The 24,755-nt window shown below is 35.1% G+C and overlaps 1 long non-coding RNA gene across 10 annotated transcripts; it reads left to right on the top strand.

Annotated features, from left to right (window-relative positions):
- The first annotated feature begins 1,213 nt into the window (after positions 1–1,213).
- On the top strand, positions 1,214–24,101 carry LOC100810066 (uncharacterized). 10 transcript variants are annotated; one of them, XR_005887502.1, is made up of 15 exons: positions 1,214–1,435; positions 1,581–1,666; positions 3,572–3,753; positions 12,392–12,488; positions 16,675–16,963; positions 17,063–17,275; positions 17,380–17,634; positions 17,775–20,198; positions 20,603–20,659; positions 20,929–21,216; positions 21,365–21,455; positions 21,589–21,795; positions 21,904–21,981; positions 23,335–23,493; positions 23,655–24,100. It is a non-coding gene; the product is annotated as an uncharacterized lncRNA (long non-coding RNA). The 10 variants fall into 10 exon arrangements; XR_005887499.1 differs by having other exon boundaries at positions 17,775–18,472; positions 18,559–20,198; positions 20,929–21,455; positions 23,655–24,099; XR_005887501.1 differs by having other exon boundaries at positions 17,775–18,812; positions 18,914–20,198; positions 20,929–21,455; positions 23,655–24,099.
- The last annotated feature ends 654 nt before the right edge of the window (positions 24,102–24,755 follow it).

Raw genomic sequence — 24,755 nt, 5'->3', positions numbered from 1 at the left:
AATTTCCACCCACACAGCTTTGGTTTAATCTAAAAAAAGGGTGTCAAGATATTTGAGCATGGGTGTCATTTTCTTTCGTGGGAGTGATAAGACACGGTTAAGTATATTCCACATCCCCAAGGTCACACAAATAGACATCAAAGTCGATTTCATCACTAGCTGCATGCTAGCTAGCTGATCTCTCTTTGTGGCTCGACTCTATAAGGGACCATTCTTGTTATCATATAAAGGAATCATTATCCAAAAGCCACACAAATCAAATTTCACTTTAATTGCTTTCCTTTTCGGGGAAAGAAAACGAACCAACTTTATAAAGTTTAGCATAACCTGCGCCTCATTTTGGAATAGGTATCATGACCGTGAATTGAAAGTATTAATTCTATTGGTATATATATTTTGAGTTGTGCATGATGCTTTCAACGGCTTAAAAGTCTATCAAGTCTTATCTGTGAATTAGTAAGCAAATCTTATCTGTGAAGCAAACAAATATTTGCATAGTAAACACCCACGTAATTTTCCTCCCAAAACCAAATCACAAGTCCGTGCCTGCTAATTAAATTAATTAGCAGAGGCCAATGAAAATTCAAGGACTCAAATACGAATCATACTGTATCTATCGTCTAATATAAATTATATATAGCCCAACTCTAGCTGTAAGATAAAGAGAGGATAGGGGAATAGGTGTTTGAGAGATTGGAGTAATTTAGACCAATAGGATAAAAATCCTTTAGCTTTTGACTTATTGCTTTTAAATAATATGATTTAATTATTGGCTTGGATTAATTAAATTAATTACTGCAGGTTGTTAATTAAAAAAAATAAATATGATATTTAAAATTAAATCATAAACAACATCAATGTTTAGAAAAATTAATGTTATTTTATTTTATGAAAATCAATTTTTAGGAAAATTAATGTTATTTTTTTCTTATCAACATCAATTTTTAGGAAAACTGATGTTATTGTTTAATAATAACATCGATTATTCAAAAAATTAATATTTTTTTATAATAATATTAATTTTTAAACAATCGATATTAATATTAATAAATTAGTATTGGTAATTTTAATATGAGTTAATAATTGATATTAAAAGTTCTTAATTATCAATATTAAAATTGTATTTTCTAATAGTGAAATAGAGGTTACAATTTAGTGAATAAGTTAGTTTGGACTTTGGACATACACGACCCAATTCCTCAATTAAGTAAAAATGAATGAGAAAAGTCACATACCAATTACAATCTCTCTTAATCACTTTCGTTTCTTACAAAAAAAATCCTTAGGAGCTGGCGAGTTGCGGTGCCAAAGTTATTATTTGGAGGTAGAAATTGTAGAATTATCGTCATCTTCTCAAATGGAGCTCAGATTGACATCTGATGGTTGTCGTCGACTTTAATAGAGTCCCATTCGGCCTTTGGTGTGCTTCATGTTTGTACGTTTCTCGCAAGTATTTTTCGTTTTGGTCCTTGGAGATTATAATTCTGCGATTTATGCTTCCTGAATTCCCGTCTTCTTCTAAACCGTGTTTTATTTTTCTATTTATGATCTCTTTTTCCATTTTTGACATTGACTTGCAGAACTTGGAAAGTTGGAAACTATTGAAGTTTAGGACTTTAAAGGTTTGGATTCAGGGGATTCTCAACTTTAGCTTATATATCTCATGGTATATAGTTATATATACACTTGTTTTTTCTTATTTTGGATTCCAATGTAACCTTTATGTGAGTGGTTTCCAAGGGTGTTAGGAGATTTGAATTGTTACTTGTGAATGTCAATGAAAAACAAAAAGGATTTGAACTAACCTTAAACTGTATAGTTGTGTAGTATGTGAGTGCTATTTGTACGTTGCAATAAAAGGAAAGTGAAAATTTGTGATACTTGTCCTGCCACTGTTAATGTTGAGCTTCTGCTTCCATGCATATCACACTTTGATTTTAACTTTTTTTTATTTATGTTGCAATGAAAAGAAAGTGAAAATTTGTGATACTAGTCTTGTCACTGTTATTGTCGAGCTTCTGCTTCCATGCATAGCACACTTTGATTTCACCTTTTTAATTTATAGTGATAGAGTTTGTAAATTGTGCAGTAAGCATAATTAGACTATTGTCATTGAACAAAATTAATCTTGTGTGTGCGTGCTAGAAATATAACTCCTAATTCTATCATGGGTTGTATTATGCATTTAGTATTTACCATTATTAATTCTATCATGTCTGATTTATTCATCTTGAAGCTTTGCGCTAGCTGCTGGAGACATGTTTCTCTCGCTGTTATGGATTGTTTGATAGGGTCACAATGGTTTGATTTTTTTAGTCTTATCTATTTCTACTTCTTTTGGGTTTATGGTAGTTATGTAAACCTTGCTGGACTAGCTTGCATTTTGGTTTTCTTTGGTTGTTGTAATTGTTATTCTACTTACACTATGTAATTGGTTGTGTCTTGCTTACATCTTAATGCCTTGACATTTATATTTAATAATATGCTTCATGTAATGAATTTAATGTTTTGAATTTATTATTATTTACTTAAAATAACAAAGATAATAAAGAATTTTATAAATTAGTAGATTAATTATGAATAAAACTTGTATGTACAAAATCTTGTATATCACTTTGATAGTCTGATTTATTCATCGAGTTATCAGTTTTCCTATTAAAAAATCTTCATTAATCTATATTAAATAACTTGTTGTGTTAATAGTCTTATTAGTATTAATATATAAGTAATTGAACTATTACATAAGTATAACAACATAATAAGTAATAAAATTTGTTTCTACTTCCTTCTATTCCTCTTCCTTCTCAAAATTCTTCTTCTCTTCCTTCTCCTCCGTCTCCTTCTCAATATTTTTCTACCTTTGCTTTTGCTTCTACTTTAGTTTGTAGATTTTGGAAATGAAAAAGAAATATGACAAGTATTGGACAAATTTAATGACTACTAATCAGTTGTTGTATTTTGGTGTCATTTTGGACCCTCGATCTAAGATGAAGTATATAGAATGGTATTTTGAGGGCATGCACAAGGATGGCAAGCAGTTTGCAAAGCAGCTCTATAAATATGTGAATGCCAATTTGAGAAGGATGTATGATTTGTACATTGTTGCCCATGGCTAACAATATAATCAAAACCAATCAGAATAAGATAGTGGTTTAGCTGCACAAACTACTAATTAATGCATCTAAGGGAAATAAGTTTAATTGATACAAAAAATGAGCTTGAGACATATTTGGTTGAAGCAATTATTGATGCTGAAGACAATTTTGAGTTACTTTCACTACTAAAAAAATAATGTTTTTACGACGCACATTCTTAGAACCGTCTTAGAATGTGACTCAGTGATATTTTTGTAATTAATGCCAATATAACTACGACGGTCTCTAACACCCGTCTTTGAAGGTAGAACGCGATGACATTTTCATCAATTGAAGACTTCATTCTATGATGGGTTATAGTCGATAACCGTCTTTGTTAATTTACAAAAATAATAAAAAAAAGGTTATACGTATATTAAATGTTTTATGTTAGACAAAAACTATTTCATGTTTTTTTACTGTTTGAATATACCTAGCTTACGCGTTCTGAACCCGAAGATGAAGCTGACAACCTCAAAGCTGAGATCGTGTGCTATGTCGTCCCGCAGTGTGTCGTCAGTGACATCGTGGTCATGCTGCCCCGTCGAAGTCAGCCCTAAACCCTAAACGAGCAGTCCGTGCCGCGCGCACCCTGTCGTGCCCTTCCCCGTTGTCGAAGGTGTGTGCTCTTTTTAATTTTTGGCTTTAACCTTGTACCTTGATGGAGTGTGCACACATTTTGTACTATTAGTATTGCTTGTTTACTGTAAGTAGTGAACTTGGTTAATGTTCGCTTGTATTTTTGTATCCAACACTATATAGTTAGATTGTTGGTAGGTTTTTCAAAGAACACTACTGAAAAAAGATGTTTTTACATCGGTTCTATGACACATTCAAAGACGGTTTTGAACCGTCTTTGTGGCCAACGTTGTAGAAAGTTAAAACTTTCTATGCAGTTATTAAAAAACCATCTTAGAAAAGTTGCACATTCTAAGATGGTTCTTAGAAAAACAACCATCTTAGAATGATCACATTCTAAGACGGTTCTCTAAAAAAATGTCTTAGAATGCCTACAATCTAAAGAATCGTCTTTGAATGTTTTTTTTTAACAAAACAAAAAATTAAAATAGTTTTAGGATTCTAAGACGATTTTCTAGAGAACCGTCTTCGAATGCTTTTTTTTTTTAATAAAAAAAATCCAAACAACATATTCAATTCCTCTGTCTATTTGTTACTTTGCTTTATTTATTTTATAAACCATAATTAATTCATTAAGGTTCTAGTTTTAGGCTCTCTCTCTCTCTCTCTTCGTTTTAGCTTTTTTCGTTTTGGAGAATAATTCTAGTTTTCTTCATTTTCTACTACAATTTCGTTTTCTATTGATTAATGGAAGGCTGAGTCTCCAGCGTTGTTTTCTCTTGCGGATCAAACACAACTCTCTTTGAGGTTTTATTATTATTATTAAATTCTGATCAGTTTTTCCTCTTCACCAATTACTCTGTATTTGTTGCTATTAATCCATGCATGCTTAGTGCTTGATTAATTGTCTCTGCGCTTAATTTATGTTCATGCTTAATGATAAGTTTCGTTCATGATTAATTGGTGTATGTGTTGCTTAATCACATAATGACAGCCTCATGTTAAATTTTGCTTAGTAATTTAATTTAGGGTTGGAGTAAGTGGTTGAACTGATTAAGGATAAATTCTCGTAACCTAGCATAAGAGACTTGCTTGTGAATCAAGGGGAAACAACATGTTTTAATTCTATTATTTTCTAATTCAAATTTACTTGCTGTTTAATTTACAAAAACAAACAACCCCCAATTCATTACTGTTTTATTACTATCTGTTATGAACGTTTGGTTGACCATTGCTCGTTGGGAGATGACCTAGGATCACTTCCTAGATACTGCATTTTTAATGTTTATTTGATTCGGGTACGACCTGATGGAAGCTTGCTTGTGGGGCTTCTATGGAGGCTGGATCTTTGAGCTTCAATGGGGTCCTTTAATGGTGATTTTCCACCTTGGAGATGCAGCGGAAGACAAAGGAAAAGAGGTGAGAGGAGGCGCCATCCATTAAGGAATAAGCCATGGAAGAAGGAGCTTCACCACCAAGATGAGCCTTGGATAAGAAGCTTGGAGAGGATGCTTCAATGGAGGAAAAGAATGAGAGAGAGAAAGAGAGAGGGGGGAGCACGAAATTGAAGGAAGAAAAAGAGAGAGAAGTTGAACTTTGAGTTGTGTCTCACAAGACTCTCATTCATCAAAGTTACAACAAGTGTTACATATGCTTCTATTTATAGACTAGGTAGCTTGCTTGAGAAGCTTTCTTGAGAAAACTTCTTTGAGAAGATTCTTTGAGAAAACTTCCTTGAGAAGCTAGAGCTTAGCTACACACACCCCTCTCATAACTAAGCTCACCTCCTTGAGAAGCTTCCATAAGAAGATTCATAAAGAAGCTAGAGATTAGCTACACACACATCTCTAATAGCTAAGCTCACCTCCTTGAGATGAGAAGCTAGAGCTTAGCTACACACCCCCTATAATAGCTAAGCTCACCCCCATAACAAAATACATGAAAATACAAAAAATTCCCTACTACAAAGACTACTCACAATACCTCAAAATACAAGGCAAAAACCCTATAATACTAGAATGACCAAAATACAAGGCCCAAACGAAGGAAAAACCTATTCTAATATTTACAAAGATAAGCGGGCTCATACGTAGCCCATGGGCTCAAAATCTACCCTAAGGATCATGAGAACCCTAGGGCCTTCCCTTGGATCTCTGGCCCAATCTTCTTGGAGTCTTCTATCCAATGCCCTTGCGGGGTAGGATTGCATCATCCCCTCCACCTTGGAAAGGATTTGACCTCAAATCCCGAGGTTCTTCATACTCTGGGCTCCTTCCCTCAACACCTGTAAAAAGAACAAAAACATATGTATTAGTGGTGTTTGGTATGTTGAAGTAAGGTAAGGTCTGAAAATCCATTTCCTGGGCATCTTCCCATGAAGGAACATGGTTCCTCACCAACTCAATGAGTGGTGCTACAAGTATAAAAAAATATGGGAAAAACCTTTTGTAAAAGTTTGTCAAGTCATGGCAGCCCCAGATTTCCCTTATACTTGGTGGAGTGGGCCAATCAGGAATGATCTTTATTCTCTTAGGGTCCTTGTGAACCCCTTGATCACTATTTAAAAAATTAAGGAAAGTAATGCAATAAAGCGTACCTTTTTCTGTATTTTTATGTTGATTATTCCTACAAAAAAATATGACAAACCTATGGTGTCCCATATGAGCACCTAAGTTTGTATTGAAACAAAAAATAAGAACAAACCTACCTAATGAGTCCCTATGTACATGAATCATGAAGACGTTGGGTGCATGACTGATTTTACAAAAGAGGGTGCAACACTCAAAAAATTCATCATATCACTTATTGTAGGGATTTGGTGCCTAATAATACCTATTTTGGGCACCAACAAAGCACAAGGATTTAAGCTATTACAAACCAAGCCTTTCATCCAACAACTCCTTTACTTGAGGAATAACCTCAAGCCTAAGAGGTGTGGCAGTGCTAACAAGTGTCTTTTTACAAAAGAGAAAATGTAGAGGTTGTCTAAAAGGGAAAGTTTCTTTAATGTTTGTCTTTATTGTAAAATGGGTTTCCTTCTTATCTAACCTCTTGGGGGAGACACTTACCTCTTTACACTTCCCTTTAACCACTAATGGTTGTCCATCTTCTTGGGGGTAGATTTCTTCACTAGATTCTTCCCCTTTTGCTTCTTCACTTTCACTAGAGGAAGGTGAAGTAGTAACCTCATCTTGGCTACTATAAATGTCTTGGCCCCTCATAATCATGGTTTTTGTGGTGGGGCATTGAGAAGTAATGTGTCCTCTTCCAAGACATTTAAAGCACTTTATAGAGCTAGTTTTCTCTTGCATACTAGCCTTAGGGGCTTGCTTTTCTATTGTCTTCCCCTTATCATCTTTGGGCTTAGAAGGTGTCACCCCTAAGATGCCTTGACCTTGGTCTTTCTTTGGATAAGAGTGAGAGCCATAAGATTTTGAAGTAGATTTCTTTTTAAGTTGTTGCTCTACCCTTATTTCCCAATCTAAGTTAGCCTCTACATTGTCCTTCCCATGGAAGTATGAGAGGTTAATGTTAGCCTTTTGAGGCTTTCTTTCCTTTTCTCTTCTATGGGAGTGAGGTCTAAGATGTGACCTATGCCTTCCTTCGTAATAGTCACGAAGTTCTTCACTTAGGCTCTTGCAAGAGTTATGATTACTATATGAGGCATGTTTTTCTCTTTTCATTTCTTTCATTATTTTTCTTCTTTCTTCCTCTCTTATTTTCTTTCTTTCATCTTGACTTATTTCTTCCACTCTTTTTTTCCCTTTTTCTTTTCTCTCTTGTTTTTCTTTCCATAACTTGAGGGAACTCAACTCATCTAAGATTCTAGATAAAGGGTCTTTATGACTAGTACCCTCGCCATTAACACTAGATGAATGATGACTCATGTTGGTTCCTAAGTTGTGATTCTTTCTTGTTGAAGGTTTGAAAACAAAAGGTAAAAGAAAATATGGTTGAAGCTAGCCAAAATAAACACTAAAAGAGGTGTGAAAGATAAGGTAAACAACTAATTGGTAAAATGCAAGCTATCTAGGCGGTTTGACAATGGAAGGTAAAAGAAATAAGCTATGAAAGTAAGCAAGAAATGTAAACAAGGCGAATCCTAAGAGTGTTTGGATGACTACATTTAAGGTTCCCAACAAAACACTCACAATCCTAAGGGAAAATTGCCTAAAATTATTACACACAAAGGGAAGTAGGGTGACCTATTGGAGGCTCCCAACTTACTTCCAATGAAAGGCCTTTTTGTTACAAAATTTGAAAGCAATGAAAGTAAAGTAAATTGTTAATTACAAAATTGCAAAAAGGTCCTCAATTTTGGTGGTTTTTCTCTCTTTGGTGATTCACTCAATTTGGAGTGCTTCTTAGGCCAATAGCTCATAAGGTGGTTGACCCCTTGCTTCTTGACTCAAATTCTTCAAGGGATGGCACCAATTCTGCTTTCCAATTCCCTATATGGCAACTCACAAACAAGGAAACAAAGAGACAAACAATAACCAAAGACCAAAAAATGAAATGAAAGTTAAACCAATGGAATTTTAACAAGACATTTTTTTAAGGATTATTCAACAATTAAAGCAATGAAAAGGACATAGAAGCAAGTTAGGACTCAAAGAGAAACTTAGAATGGCTCTAGAGTAGAGTAAAAAAAACTATATAAAAAAGACTCAACAAACCTCTAGCTTTGGCACTTGTTTTCACAGTAATTTTCAATTGAAATTTAGGAACTAAGATTGGTATAAGATAGGAACCAATTACAGAATAAATTTTGAGCCAAAACAACAATCACACTTCCCTTTCACTTTTTTTTATACTGATTTTTCTGCCAACTTGTGTGATTTTATTATTTTTTCCTTTTATCCAAACCATCTGGTTCTTTTTTTATAACTTTTTTTCAGATGTCTAGAAAATTCAGTAAAACTTTGAGCTCAAAATTCAAAGTAACCAATTCTCAGTAATTTTTACAAGTTTCTATTTCCAAGCTGCCAGCACCAGCGATTTTGTTTTTTAAGCATGGTATATTGATTGCCTTGGGCTTACTTTCAACCTTCCTATGTATGTTGAACTCACTAGGATTGTTTACCACAGTTTTAGGTGTTCAATATTCACTTAGGATCAACATTTCAGCCAGCAATTCCTAAAAGTTCAAGAAAAGGTTCACAATCAAAGACTCTCTAAGAATTTTGCATGAATATGTTATGGACTAATTAACATGAAAGATTTGACTCAAATCAAATAATAGGCTAAAAGAATTTCATACACTCATGAAAAAATGAGTTATACAAAGAAACAAGAAAATAAAATTCAGCACAACATAAGAAATCTTATGTGACAAGTTTCATGACTAGACATGACTTCTATGACAAAACTACAATAGGTGAACAAGTCACTCTAGATTTTTGAGGTTTTCTTCTACTTTAATATTTTTGTAAGAATTTTATGGTTTAGGTTTCAGCCACAAAAAATAACAAGACAAAACTCAAAGGAACCTAAACTCAACACAATTCATGGTTCAAGAACAAGAACAAGAAATTTGAACCATAGAAAATCAAATCTAGCTTATATAGCAAGTTTAATCGGTGGAAACTCTAAAGAATCATGTTAAAAACATTTAGCACAAAACATGTGAGGAGATACATGGAGAAAAAAATGAAGAAACAACAATGGAAGAGAAGGTAAAGCAAAAAAAATTAATGGAGGTTTAAGGAGCACCTACTTGAAGCTCTTGTGCTCTGATTGCCACTTGATGGAAGCTTGCTTGTGGGGCTTCTATGGAGGCTGGATCTTTGAGCTTCAATGGGGTCCTTTAATGGTGATTTTCCACCTTGGAGATGCAGCGGAAGACAAAGGAAAAGAGGTGAGAGGAGGCGCCATCCATTAAGGAATAAGCCATGGAAGAAGGAGCTTCACCACCAAGATGAGCCTTGGATAAGAAGCTTGGAGAGGATGATTCAATGGAGGAAAAGAATGAGAGAGAGAGAAAGAGAGAGGGGGGAGCACGAAATTGAAGGAAGAAAAAGAGAGAGAAGTTGAACTTTGAGTTGTGTCTCACAAGACTCTCATTCATCAAAGTTACAACAAGTGTTACACATGCTTCTATTTATAGACTAGGTAGCTTGCTTGAGAAGCTTTCTTGAGAAAACTTCTTTGAGAAGATTCTTTGAGAAAACTTCCTTGAGAAGCTAGAGCTTAGCTACACACACCCCTCTCATAACTAAGCTCACCTCCTTGAGAAGCTTCCTTAAGAAGATTCCTAAAGAAGCTAGAGCTTAGCTACACACACATCTCTAATAGCTAAGCTCACCTCCTTGAGATGAGAAGCTAGAGCTTAGCTACACACCCCCTATAATAGCTAAGTTCATCCCCATAACAAAATACATGAAAATACAAAAAATTCCCTACTACAAAGACTACTCAAAATACCTCAAAATACAAGGCAAAAACCCTATAATACTATAATGACCAAAATACAAGGCCCAAACGAAGGAAAAACCTATTCGAATATTTACAAAGATAAGCGGGCTCATACTTAGCCCATGGGCTCAAAATCTACCCTAAGGATCATGAGAACCCTAGGGCCTTCCCTTGGATCTCTGGCCCAATCTGCTTGGAGTCTTCTATCCAATACCCTTGCGGGGTAGGATTGCATCACGACCTCAATCAACAAGATAATAAAACTAATAGAAGAGAGAAGAAGAAACAAGACCTCCAAACCTAAAAAAGACACTTAGCAACAAGAGTTTGTACTCTACCTCTTTCTTCCTCTCTTCTGTTAGAGTACCGGGCATGGTAACATCTAGCATATTTATTACCACTTGTGTTGTCTGTAGAACTTGACCAAGTTCACTATCTACCGAGACAACATTCCTCTCTTCAATTAAATCTGCATTACTAGATCTAGTATGATGTAATGGACCATCTTTTACCTGTAAGCTCATATCATCCTACTCAAAGTTCCATTTTAGACCTTGTTGGAAACTAAATAGAAGGCCAGTGTTATTCTGATTTTCTCCAAGCAAATCTTCAATGGGATCAACAGAGTACCCATTAAATGCACCCGACTGAGTAAGATCCAACAGTGTGCCAACTTTAGCATCCTTATTTGACCTTACTTCTTCTACAACAACTAATCCTTTAGAAGGATTTACGGTAACATATATATATATATGTCAGGAGAGGATGACAACCCTTCAAGAGTCCTAGCTCCACTGCCGTGAGCCACTGCGTATATAACACGTCAAATTATCACTTGCAAGAATAGAGTTGAAAACCTCACATTCAACAAAATGGTGGATATATTAATTAACTATGATAAGAGCATTTTTTACTTCACATATCAAGGGAACTAATAAACCTAGCTATATAGGTTTTGCAGGGAAGCTATGTACCCATAGATCGAGATGAAAAAGATGTGAAACAAATTTTCATAAAAAAATTATAGAATTTAACATCATGATATTGTTTTAGGGTTTTTCAATTGTTTAAATGTTTTACTAATTTGTGTTAAAGTTATTTGAGTAATCAACATTTTCAAAACTAAACCAACCATTGAATACAGAAAGATATATGCCTAAGGTTTTGAGGATCAACTGGGGCTGAATCTATTAGATTCAACTAGGGTTAGGGAAACAATTCATGAATGAAATGAAGAAAATATATTTTCTATACCCTAGCCAATGCAACTAGAGCAAGGGAATTACACTCTTGAGATATATTCAAGAGTATCTCACACTCTCCTCAACTTCAATCCCAATTCCCTTGCCTCATACGCTCTTTTTTTTTTCTTCCTGTTGAAAAACTCTCCTCTTAGGCTTAATTGCACTTTTTTACCCCTAACTTTTTTACACTTTTTTACATTTTGCTAGAAATAAATTTTGAAAGATTAACATTAGAAGATTGTAATTATGTTTGAAAGTAACATTTTAAAAGTACTTTAAAAAATCAACTTTATTTAATTGATAAAATAAGCTTTTCAATTGTAAATAAAATATAATTTAAGTCACCAGAATCATTTATTTACAATCAAACACTAAAACCATTAACCAATACACAAATCACCCTTGCTGGATTTGAACTCAAACTTCAGTACAGTCTCCTTAGTTTATCAAACCAGGCCCTACGAGCCTATTTGAGACCATATATGCCTATGAGTTGCACCTAATTGCTGTAAAAATGCATTAAAAGGTCTCAACTTGATGTGTATGGTTGCTATTGATATGATGCAATTCTTCCCAGTGTAAGGATTCCTATCAAAATAATAAACCGAAAATGTCAGTATATGAATGTTGTAATGAACACTTATGACTTTCCATGGCTAGAGTCTTCACCCCTTCCCCCAGCCCCTAATGTCATGCCAGTTCCTTACTGCAACTGATTACATTGTTTGCATTTTAAAAAACTTGTTTGATATAGGTTGATTATTACTTGTTGAGATCTGTTGAAATTTTTACAAAAAAACAATTTAATAGATAATTGCTTCTTATAGATTTGTGTTGCTGTTGTTGAAAAGATGTTGAACATCCATTCAAAGGAAATAACAAATATTAATCTTTAAACATTGTGTTTATATTTATGAATTTATTGTATGATAATTAATAGCACTCTTTCCCGAGACCTCTTCTACCTTGTATGTTGTATTTTTAGAGCGAAACTTACAGTTTTTAAACACCACTTTGCAGGCTGCACATTGCGACTTGGAATCTATGGATCCTGCTACATTATTTGTCCCCACATTTTTTAGAGCAATTAAGGATAATACAAAACAAAGCTTTACAAGTATAGTATCTTAACCCTTTCTAGCCATTTTTATATTTCACATATTTGATCATTTTAAAAATAGATGCTGAAATTTGAAGAATGTTGACATAATAAAATGCAAACCCTTCTTATTTATTTATGTAGAGGTCAAGACATTATAGATTGTCACGTAACATGGTCAACATTAGTTAGTTGACATGAGGTGCCCCAAGGCCATAATTGACTTTCCTGCAAGCCGTATTCTTTTTTGTAAATAACATGCATGAACAATGTTTAATTATATGACTACTTTAGTATGACATAAGCTCATACAATTTTCCCTGCCATCACCACAGTCATAGTTATTGTTACACGTATCTTTCCAGGTATGTATGTCAACATCACATTTATGGGGATATTGCATTTTTTTCAAATATGTCAATTCTTAAATATTAAAATTATGTGCATCCTGAGTGACCCTTAGTTTCTCGTTCAAGCAAGCTTCAATACAGTGATTAATACGAACAATTTGGATTAATCAGTGTATTGGATCTTGAATTATTCGTTTAGACATTTTAGGAACACTCATTTTTTTTACTTCATTCATAGTTATATGTTAAGTACGTTGTGTTATATTTGATTACATTTCGGTTGACTACATATTGCTTTGTTCTCCTGGTGCATACTCGAACGTGGTCAAATGATGTGACCTGTTTCATTTCGTGCACTTGGAGACCAATGTGAAATATTGCTGAAATTTAATCAAATTTAGCATAATGTACTTAACTTGTACATATGAATGACATAATAAAATAGTTCCTGAATGGGATAGGACCACACCTTTTTTTGAAAAAAGTGAGATTATCATGCATATAGGACAACATACCCTGTATTGTAGAACATAGAACATGGATTGAAATTGGATTACAGCACCTCGCATAAGCGAAGTTTATCAAAAGGGAGTTGAAGATTTCTTGCAATTTGCTTAGCAAAATGCACCAGTATTAGCTGCAAAATATTTTCGCCCATGTGTTAAATGTGTGAATAGGAGACGTCAATCATTGAATGACATCAGATCACATCTTATATGTGAGGGGTTTAGTCCGAGTTACACAAATTGGATATGGCATGGTGAATTGCCACACGTTTCAACAACCCCTCAACCTGAGCTAGTTGATGTACAAACCGGAGATCGTATGGAAGACATGGTACATGATCTTGGCCAAGAGGGTTTTCGGGATGCTCATGCTCATTATTATGAAAAATTACAAACAGATTCAAAGAAGCCATTGTATGCAGGATACACAACCTTCACTCGGTTATCAGCTGTGCTAGGTTTGGTGAACTTGAAGGCCAGATTTGGGTGGAGTGATAGAAGCTTTACTGAGTTACTTGTGTTATTGAAGAATATACTTCCTGACGGTAACATTTTACCGAAAAGTCACTACGAGGCAAAGAAAATATTATGTCCTGTGGGTATGAAGTACCAAAATATCCATGCATGCCCTAATGACTGTATTTTGTACAGAAATGAGTTTGCGGAAATGCGTAACTTCCCGACATGTGGGGTGTCATGCTACAAAGTCAACAACGATGAATGTAGTGATGGTGCATCCATAACCAACAGTCGTCCAACAAAGGTTTATTGGTATTTGCTAATAATACCAAGGTTTAAGAGATTATTTGCTAGTGCATACGATGCAAAAAATATAAGGTGGCATGCAGATGGAAGAATAATGGATAGGTTACTCGGACATCCCGCTGATTCTCCACAATGAAAGACAGTTGATCGATTGTATCCAGAATTTGGAGAGGATCCAAGAAACCTAAGGCTTGTTCTTGCTTCAGATGGAATGAATCCTTTCGGTAACTTGACCACCAATCATAGTTCATGGTCGGTTTTGTTAATGATTTACAACCTTCCTCTTTGGTTGTGCATGAAGCGAAAATACATTATGTTGTTTATGATGATAGCGGGTCCAAAATAGCCAGGAAATGATATTGATATTTATATAAGTCCCTTGATTGAAGACTTGAGGAAACTGTGGGTAGACGGGGTTGATGTGTATGATGCGAATGTTCAAGACACCTTCAGGTTACGTGCAATGATATTTTACACTGTTAATGACTTTTCGGCTTATGGAAATTTGAGCAGATATAGTGTGAAAGGACACCACACATGTCCTATTTGTGAAAAAAAACACTTGTTACATTCAACTCACACATGGGAAGAAGATAATATATACAAGGCACAAAAGATTTTGGAGACCTAATCACCCATATCGGCGATTGAAGAGAGCATTTAATGGAGAGAATGAGATTGAAAGTGCGGCTGAACCATTAGCTAGAGACGATGTTTATGATCGGGTGAAAGACATTGTAACTATCTTTGGAAAGACACACAAAAGGGATGCGTCTGCGAAGAAAATTTGGAAGAAAAGGTCAATATTCTTTGATCTTCCTTATTGGTGCGATCTACATGTTCGACATTGTCCGGATGTTATGCATGAGGAGAAAAATATGTGTGATAGTTTGATTGACACCCTTCTTAACATTAAGGGCAAGACAAAGGATGGTTTGAAATGTCGTCAAGATTTGGTTCACATGGGTATACGAGACCAACTACATCCAGTTTCATGAGGTGATCCAACATATTTGCCCCCAACATGTCACACAATGTCAATGGCAGAGAAAAAAAGTTTTTGTCATTGTCTGAAAAATATGAAAGTTCCTCAAGGATACTCTTCAAATATCAAGAGCCTTGTGTCAATTAAGGATTTGAAATTGGTTGGCCTCAAATCTCATGATTGTCACGTATTAATGCAAAAACTTTTTCCAGTGGCTGTTAAGGTTTCCATCACTTGCTTGTGTTTTTTCTTTAATGCTATCTGTAGCAAGGTTATTGACCCTCAACAGTTGGATAATTTTAGAGAATGAAGCTTCGATTATCCTATGTGAATTGGAGATGTATTTTCCCTCCTCATTTTTTGACATCATGATTCACTTAATTGTTCATCTAGTTCGTGAGATTTGATTGTGTGGGCCTATTTATTTACGTTGGATGTATCCGATTGAGCGCTACATGAAGGTGTTGAAAGGATATACAAAGAATCAATATTGACTAGAAGCAAGCATTGTTGAAAGATACGTTGCTGAAGAAGCAATTGAATTTTGCTCAGAGTATATAAATACTACATCACCAGTCGGGGTTTCTCAAAGTCGTCATGACTCCACGACTCAAGGTAGGGAGGGGTACACGGGGATTTAATGTTGTAACGATGGATCAGCAACACCTATCACAAGCTCATCTATATGTACCAAACACCACATAAGAGGTTATCCCATAGATAGATAGTCACAGAAAACATGTCTCAGATACTCACCCAAAAATTAACATGATGAAGTTGTTGTTAGAACACAACCAAACTTTCATTAACTGGTTTAGACAAAGAATCTTCACAGATGACAGTGCTTCGAAGACACTAAGATTGTTAGTTGTTGGTCCAAATCTCAATGTTCCAACCTGGCAGGGATATGATATCAATGGCTATTCTTTCTACACAAAGTCACAGGATGGAAAAAGTATTCTGGCTAACAGTAGGGTTAGTGTTAACGGTCAGTCAGATCATTTTTGTAGTGTTTCTGATAATAATCCAATTCAAGCGTCCATGCCTTACAATAGAGTCATTGAAGATATCTGGGAGCTTGATTACAGTGAATTTAGAGTGTCTGTCTTCAAGTGTCAATGGGTTAATGGAAATATCGGAGTACATTAAGACAAATTGGGATTTACTTTAGTAGACTTGCAAAAGGTTGGTTACGACGACGATCCATTCATCATGGCAGTGCAAGCTGGACAAGTGTTTTATGTCCAAGATCCATGCGATTCGAGATGGTCAGGGGTTCTACAAGGGAGAACAATTTCTATCAGTGACCATATTGATGGTTCGTTAGTTGATGTGAGCGAGATGCCAACTTTCTATCAACAAATGCCTTTCATAAATGGTGAAGATCAGGAGGATGTTGTACATGAAAATTGAAATGATCATGATGAAGGTTTATGGGATAATATTCATACGTATCTGCTTATGTTTTTACTGGTAATGTATATAACATATTACATAATTGAAATACATTTATGTATTTGAATATTTACAACTTAATACGTATATGTTGTTTATATAACTGACATGTCCTAGTAACTTTATTTGTTTCACTTGTGTAGACTCATGACAACACCCCCAAGGTCCCCTCCACATTCAAATATTCTTTCAGATGCTACATCTAGGAGGACTAGACAATCCACTCGGCTGAGAAGGTTGACAGTTTGAAGCTTGGATCAACCACGACCTACAATTAACGTCAATCCTGCCACTAGGAGAGGATTAGGCCCTCATAAAGAAAAGTTTCATAGTTATCTGGGAGTTGTAGTGTGAGAGAAAATTCCTATTGTCCACTCCAATTGGAATGTTGTACCAAAAACTTTAAAGAATCTAATATGGGATGACATTTTGGTAAGTCGTTATTTAAGTTGACATTTGTATATGATTTCATATAATAATTTAAAAAATATTATATTTCACTAATTGTTACTTAAAAATTTTGTTTTGGAGGGAAAATTTGACATCCTCGAGGGTGACAATGCAAAAACGAAGGTGATGTCAACGGTCGCTACTCGAAGGAGGCAATTTAAGTCCTCCCTGACAAAAAAATACGTTTATTTTGACAGTGAGGGTCAAGCAAAAGATGATCCTTCTGTTAAGTATGGCATTGGTGCAGCAACTTGGGCCGAATTTGCAAAAAGCCGCCAAACCCCAAATTGGCAGGTTTATTTGACGACCTAGTTCTGTATGCAGCTTGTGAATTTGTTAACATATTTGTTTTTCCTAATCCTTGAAAATGTTTTTTGTTTTTTTGTAAGGGAATATAGAGAAAGGCCCAGGAAATTCAAAAATACAATGACTGTTTGCACTCATTGTCTCGTGGGGGTTACGAACTGCTTGAAAAAAAATTAATGGACCGGAAAAGGAAGACACGAGAACATCAAGCAGGATTTATTGAAAATTTGTCATTGAGTGTCAACCCACCATCCCCCATTTCTAGACATGTCAAGTGGAAGATGGCCCACACAAAGCGACATGGCCAAATAACCTCTACAACTGCCCAACAAATATCAGACAAAATTGTGAGTAATTACCTCAAAGTTTGATAGTGGGAATTAATTAATTGTATAATAACAATCTCCGTTGGCTTGTAAATTAATGTTGTGTTGTTCACATGACTCTTTAGAAGAGCTGACAACGCAGGACAACTTTGTTCCTTCAGGTTGTGAGGACATATTGAACACGACTATTGGCCAACCAGAGCATCCAGGTCGTGTTTGTGTGGCGGGGACAAGTGTGACAATCAGCCAGTTCTTTGGTCAGGCCTCACGTGGATCTAACACTTCCTCTACATCGATCACTCAATAAAAGTTGGTTGAAATCATCAGTAACTTGAAGGAAGAATGAAGGAAAGAAGTAGAAGAAGATAACAAGAACCTACAGGAAGCGTGGAGGAGGAAGGTAGAAGAGGAAAACCAACGCACTTTGGAGATAATTAAACAAGAGTTGAAACAAGTAATCAAATTAGAGTTATCCCAAATAGCATCACACCACTCACCCCCACTTTAGCCACCGGATATACAAGTATTAGTTGCACGGGTCAGCACGAAGGGGAGCTGTGCAAAAGCTGACACAAATCCATTAGGTAAAGATACTTCTAATGTGCACGCCGATACCATGGGCTTGTATGTAGTTGCTGAGCAATCTACTCAACTAGTGGCATTGGGAAAAGTCTATGACAGTTTGTCGACCATAAACAATGTCCCTTACGAGGATGATGTGGTTAGGGTGAGTGTTGTCAAAGTATACCACGGTGATGCTCAGCTTCCTTTCCTAACATAGGAAATTCAGTTTGTGAGGCAAGCCGTTGGCACTTTCGAGGGGTGGCCGACACATCTTGTGATACCCATATCTGATGAGGTATTTAGTGTTGCCTTTGAATAATAATTCTAGTCACACTGTTCAATTGTTTGTTAGCGTAATTGATATTTTCTTTAACCATGTAGGATTCACAAAAGCGTCTGCCCATTTCGGTTAAATCTATTGAAATGGACAATGTAGTGGTTGCAATTGATCCATTGGGAGAATTGGTAAAGAACTTGTTTGATATTTACCAAAAGCCAATTGAGTTGGCGTGAGATGGGGCAAAATTTGGGATACCTAATGTCAAAGATGACTTTTTCATCACACATGCAGATGTTAGTGAGATTATTTTAGGTGACAAGTGTTTGAACATATCCATACTACAGTTGTGGCTAATGTAAGTAAATTTGGTTTACTAGGTGTTTCATTTGTTAACTGAGGATGTAAGTTGGTTAAAATATGCCATTAACAATATTTATGTCAAATGTTTGAAACAAGTTTATGAATGATTGGAGTACAAGCTTAGGTTATGGATCACTGTATGGTTTCCTTTAACCTCAGTCTATCCATAACGCAAAGAACAAACATGAAGAATGCCAACATTACATTCAAAAATGGGTCAAGGAATCACAACGAAAAGTGTACTTGGGACCTTACCTAAATCAGTAAGTTGAATTGATGTTGTAGAATATAGATATTATGTGCATTATTGTTGCCTAACTAATGTTTTTCGTCTTCAAGGCACATTGGCAACTTGTTGTTCTGTGTCCACGGGACAATATTGTTGTTTGGTTTTGTTCTTTGTGTAAGAAGCCTGATGTTAACATCAAGACAACAATGAATAAGTTAGTTTTAACATTAAAAGTCAATTGAAATATTGCAATTGTAGGGTATAAAGACAATGATTATTTGAATATATACGTTAACGTCATTTTTAAACTAGTGCAATGAAAACATTAAGCACTACTTTGGAAGGAAAGACAGATCAAGAGGTTGATTGAACCAAAGGTATGTCATTATATCAAATCAATATAGCCATCTCCAATTACTGACGTGTGTTTCTTTGAAATAACTACCTTAAGTAAACATATTGCATGAAGAGTCATTTTCAAACCGGAGGCTACAAGTGTAGATATTATGTCATGCATCGGATGTGGTGCATAGTGAGCGACGGTTTGAAGAATGAATGGAATATGGTTATGTTTACTTATTACTATAACATGTCTTACTTGTTACTATCATTTGAGGTCACTAATTCCAATGCGTTTATGTACGTCAGCCATTTGATATTTACAATTTTGCAGTAGTTTTTTGATGAAACACCGTTAAACAAAGAGACCATGACAACACTTCGCAACAAATGGGCGGGATATTTTCTACTGATTAAGAACATGGAAGTTAGAAAAATTTAGATAACATAGGAACATGTTTCTTTGAAACTATGCATTTTCATTGTACAATCATTTGATTACAAACACATTAGAATCAGTTCACATTTATTTTAGTAGTAATATACATTTGCGTTAGTAATACTTATTATAACCTTCATTTTTACCAAACTCAGCTTCCAGAAAATACCATTTTCATGGTGGGAAATTTTGATGTTTCCAAAGCATGCTTTATTGCTGATTTGTTATATCAACATTACATTTGTTCATGGTTCGTTGTCTCTCTAACCAAATTTATGCAGCTGTTGAAGTATGAGGATGTACAAATGCTTGATTTACTTCAACAAGTACAGTATTGGCAGAAATTCTACTTGTGGGGTCCCTTACAAAAACTAGTATGTTACCCTCTATTTTCCTCTTGATGTGGACAATCATTTGATTGTTGATGTTTGGTCAATTAACATAGGTTTTTTGAGGATATTAGTTCTTGTATGATGTGTACATTCTATAGCCTACCAAAGAACATGATATAAACTTTGAACAAGGTTGAGACTGATCTGGTTTTAACAAGTAAAATAATTAAATACCTAAAGTTGATTTATTGGCAACCAAGTTTTGATCAAAATGGTCTTCAGTAGATTGAATCACTTAAGAATTCATATCATTTTGGTGTGAGTGTGAATTTGGAAATTCACAACTCGGGTTCTTTATTATTTTTTTCTTCGATGTGTGTGTTTTGCATTGTAGTTCATATTACAATGAATCTGTCTCATTCTACTATTTTGTTTTGGTTTACTAGTGAAAGAGAAAACATGGGTGATATTTAAGGGAGTGGAGGATGCTACCTATATTCTAGGTATATATTTTACATTGGCCATCATTGAACTACTAAATTAGTATGCCTATTATTATAGACCCATGTTGCTTAATCAGTTTTTTTTTCTTGATCCTAATGGCTTGTATTTCGGCCATATCTGCCACCACCAATCCTTTCTCCACCCCCTATACCATGATCATAAAAATATAGATTTTTCACATACAGTTGAAAGCTGATAATGACTAACATTCCTTATCCACAACCTGAGGTTTTGCAAACTATTTATAAAGTTTTAACCACATTTAAAGGTGATGCTATTAAGTTAAGAGAAATCAGTGAAAGTGTTCAAAGAGAAGACATAACGAGGGATTGGTTAGGAAGCAGAGGGATCAAAGGTGTATGGTAAGAATAGTGAAGAGTGGTTTCAAAAAGAAGAAGACGAAATGGTGGGATCCATTGCTAGGACATTGGAAGAAGAGGTCAAGGTTATCTATGAAGAACATAATAGTTAGCATTTTGGGAACAATAATGGCTTTGATTTAGAGTTTATGGCCTCTTCTTCTAAGTTCTGGGCTGAGGAAGCCTCGCTTTGGCAGGTTTGTGCGAATGTGCTTCACTTTCATTATCAATTACTACCTCTTTTTAGTTGATTTAATATTTAGGGGCCATTTTTGTTGATTTTCTTGGCTTTGATATTATATTCCTATCTATCTTCCTAGTGAACCATATTATACTTCATGTTAGGATGATTTTAAACAGGTGCTATGTGAGCTTTTGGAAACTCATCCAGGGCTGGAGTTCCTGCAGAGCACACCTGAGTTTCAAGAGAGATATGGTTTGTCTTCCATCTTGGTTATAACCTTGCATTTAGGGGTTTATGTAAATTTAACTCTAGATATCATTACTCTCCATTATTGGGGATGGTTGAAGCTTGCATTAATTCCAATCTTATTCCTCACTGAATGTAGAATGAATCACTAAATGAGGGTGGAATGCTTTTTGTGGACAAGCACCCTAACCTTAGGGTCCGTGTTGTTCATGGGAACATGTTTACTGTTGCTGTCATACTCAATGAGATCCCTCAAGGTGTGAAAGAGGCGTTCCTAAAAGGAGCGACATCCAGGCTTGGAAGAGCAATTGCTCTCTACCTTTGCCAAAAGAAAGTCAAAGTTCTGGTAAAATTTCTCACATTCCCTATTTTTTTTACCATTTTTCTTGCATTATACTTTTGCTTTCGTTTCCTATATTTCCTCCTCACTAGGTACTCGTTCTTTTAATTTTAGATATAAGGATGGGACAAGATGAAATGAAATTGTAGTGCTATGAAATGGACACATTTCAACGCTTGATTGCAGAATGGGGTAAGCAGGGGTCCCTTTTAATCAATGATTGGTGTACTTGTTCTTTATGTAGCAAACAACTTACAACACTTAATTTTGAGAGCAAGTTGGCTTTCACTTTTTGCTGCAAATCCTCACATTCTTGCTGTAAGAAAAATAACACAATTGGTTATCATATATTCTAAGATAGTGAGAGAATGAATACTTATGTAATAACCATATAGTTTCCATTGCAACTATGCACTGAAATGTTCATAGTTGATTCAGGGAAAAAAATAATAGGTTCGTTGCAAGTCATTTACCTCTGTGAAGTCTTCATCAGACAGCTCAGAAATGGGAACAACCTTATACATGAAGGAAACTCGCAAGAGAGTTCCATTTGATATTTCATCAAAGACAACATCTAGAAGTTAAACAAGTCAATCATTTAAGATATACATAGAGCCACATAAGAAATATAAAGTAACTTAACAAAAGTAGGGAAAGAAAGTGGTTGTCTGCTTCCCATGCTTCCCATGAATTGTATCAGTTCTGTCTGGCTGGCTTATAATCTTCACCACTATGCCTTGACATCGAATCATTTTGTTTTTCTTCTTCACCTTTACAATTTTTTTATGATGCAGTAAATCTTTACCCTTTTTGTAGTTTGGCTGTGCAACAAAGATATCATCACTAGGCAATCCTTCTTTTGTCTCTGAATAGTACCCCTTCCTTTTGGATGGCTTATAATCTTCATTAATATTTGATTCCCAGGACGTCAAATCATTTTTCTTTTCTTCTTCACCTTTATAAAAAAAATTATGATGCAGAATTTTTATACCCTTTTTGTAGTCGGGCTATGCAACAAAGATATCATCACTAGTCAATCCTTCTTTCATCTTTGAATTGTACCTCTTCCGTTTGGCTGGCTTAGAATCATCATCAATAACCCATGACATCGAGTCATTTTGCTTTTCTTCTTCACCTTTACTTATTTGTTTATGATGCAGAATTTTTTTACCCTTGTAGTTGGGCAATGCAGCAAAGATCCACTGGATCTTTGTCAATTTGTCATAGTTTTCTATGGTTCTTGTCTCTTTCCCCATTTTATGTTGCTTTACATTGATTGTGGAAAAATACTGTTGCCTGATGGGGCTAGTTTTTCTTTTCTGCGTTAATACTTGTTTTACATGCTTTATGAAGATTTAGTCTCTTCTTTGCTCATAATGTAGGCTATTTAGTGAACCATCCGTAAGCTTAAATGTTGGGTAAAGAAGCTTGAGTGTCAAACTCCTTAACATTTAGAATCAATTATCCCAAAGGCTTAAATAGTTCAATGATATGAATGGTTTAATACTTTAATTACATCTTTTAACATTTACTATTCAAACTTAGGCTGCAGTTTACAACATAGGAGCTATAAGTGCTGCCTTCCTTGCCAACATTGCCAAAACTGATGCAAAAGTAAGCTTCAATGGAAATTCATATCACTTATCCGCATGGTCTTTGAGCATCTTACCAGACTGCAAGAGTGTAGTGCTTAATACGGCAAAGGTTTGCTTTATCAACTTCGTGATCAAAATAGATGATGCAATTGAATGAAGTTCCTTTTGAAATGCATGTGATTAATCTATCTATAGTCTATAGTTTAGATCTTTTCTTTCATTTTCTAGTACAAGAAGTGGCATATCCTATAGTTATTTATGATATGACAGATTAACTCTGCATCTATGATTTCAAGCTTCACAACTGAATCTTTAAAAGAAGAGGTTGGCTCTTTGGATGATTCTGGCTCGGGATGGAGTTGGATTAGTGAACCTATCGATATTTCAAAGGCTCATTCATTCTCAAAATTTTGGTTACTGGAGCAAATAAATACAACTGCAGATAGAAGTGTTCCTCAAGATATATAGTATACCTTTAAGGTTGAGAAAGCTTTCTTCTGACTCATAAGATGGTAACACTTTTCATGTTTTTTTTTTCTGCAGCATTGATCTTGATGCTGCTACTGAAACTGTCCTTCACATTGAATCCCTTGGTCATACTCTTCATGCTTTAATAAATGGGATGCTTGCAGCTAAATAAAATTTAAAGCATTGACATAGGATGATATGTCTTTTTATAATTTTAAATATTTTGGATGCCCATGTGTGTTCATGTTTAAATTCCTTGGCAGTATTTTAAGGCTTGACAAAGAAGTGTTTCTCACCCCACCTCTCTTAAGCTCAATTAGGAAATGCAGCAAAATGAATTCAGACTATGTTTAGGTTGGCATTATGGTGGGTCCAAGAAGGATTTTACCCTTTAAGCAATTGAGGATTTTGGTTGGCAAACAGTATGTAATCGTCAAAACAAAAATAACAAACGTGTGTGGTGTCTCTATCTTCCTGCTATGTGTGGCAGGTAGGCGGTGGCCACATATGATAGATCAGTAACCTGAGAACATAATATTCTCTGATGTGGATCCAAAACCTTTCACACAAGTTTGCATTCTTAAACATTTAAACGTATACTGTCAAGATCAATCACTCAAATTAAGCATAAAACTTTGTACTCACAAGTTTTATCAGGAACAATTTAAAAAATGGTACCAACTCCTAGGTTTATTAAATGCATAGAAGAGAAACTTTTAACATACTGTTTATTTTGTGCATTCTTGGGCAAACAAAATTTAGAGTAATGATATACATACAACAAATATTTACAATAGATTTTATGACTTCATTTTTTGTTTTTATCTCTCTTCATTGTATTGCCGGTGTTATCCAACATTTATTTCTTTTCTTTCTTTCTCTCTTAAATTGTAAAATTTATAG

This window comes from Glycine max, chromosome 12, assembly GCF_000004515.6.
Source record: "Glycine max cultivar Williams 82 chromosome 12, Glycine_max_v4.0, whole genome shotgun sequence".
Taxonomy (NCBI): Eukaryota; Viridiplantae; Streptophyta; class Magnoliopsida; order Fabales; family Fabaceae; genus Glycine; species Glycine max.
Note: the sequence above shows the minus strand (reverse complement) of the source record. Positions and strands in the feature narration are given on the sequence as shown.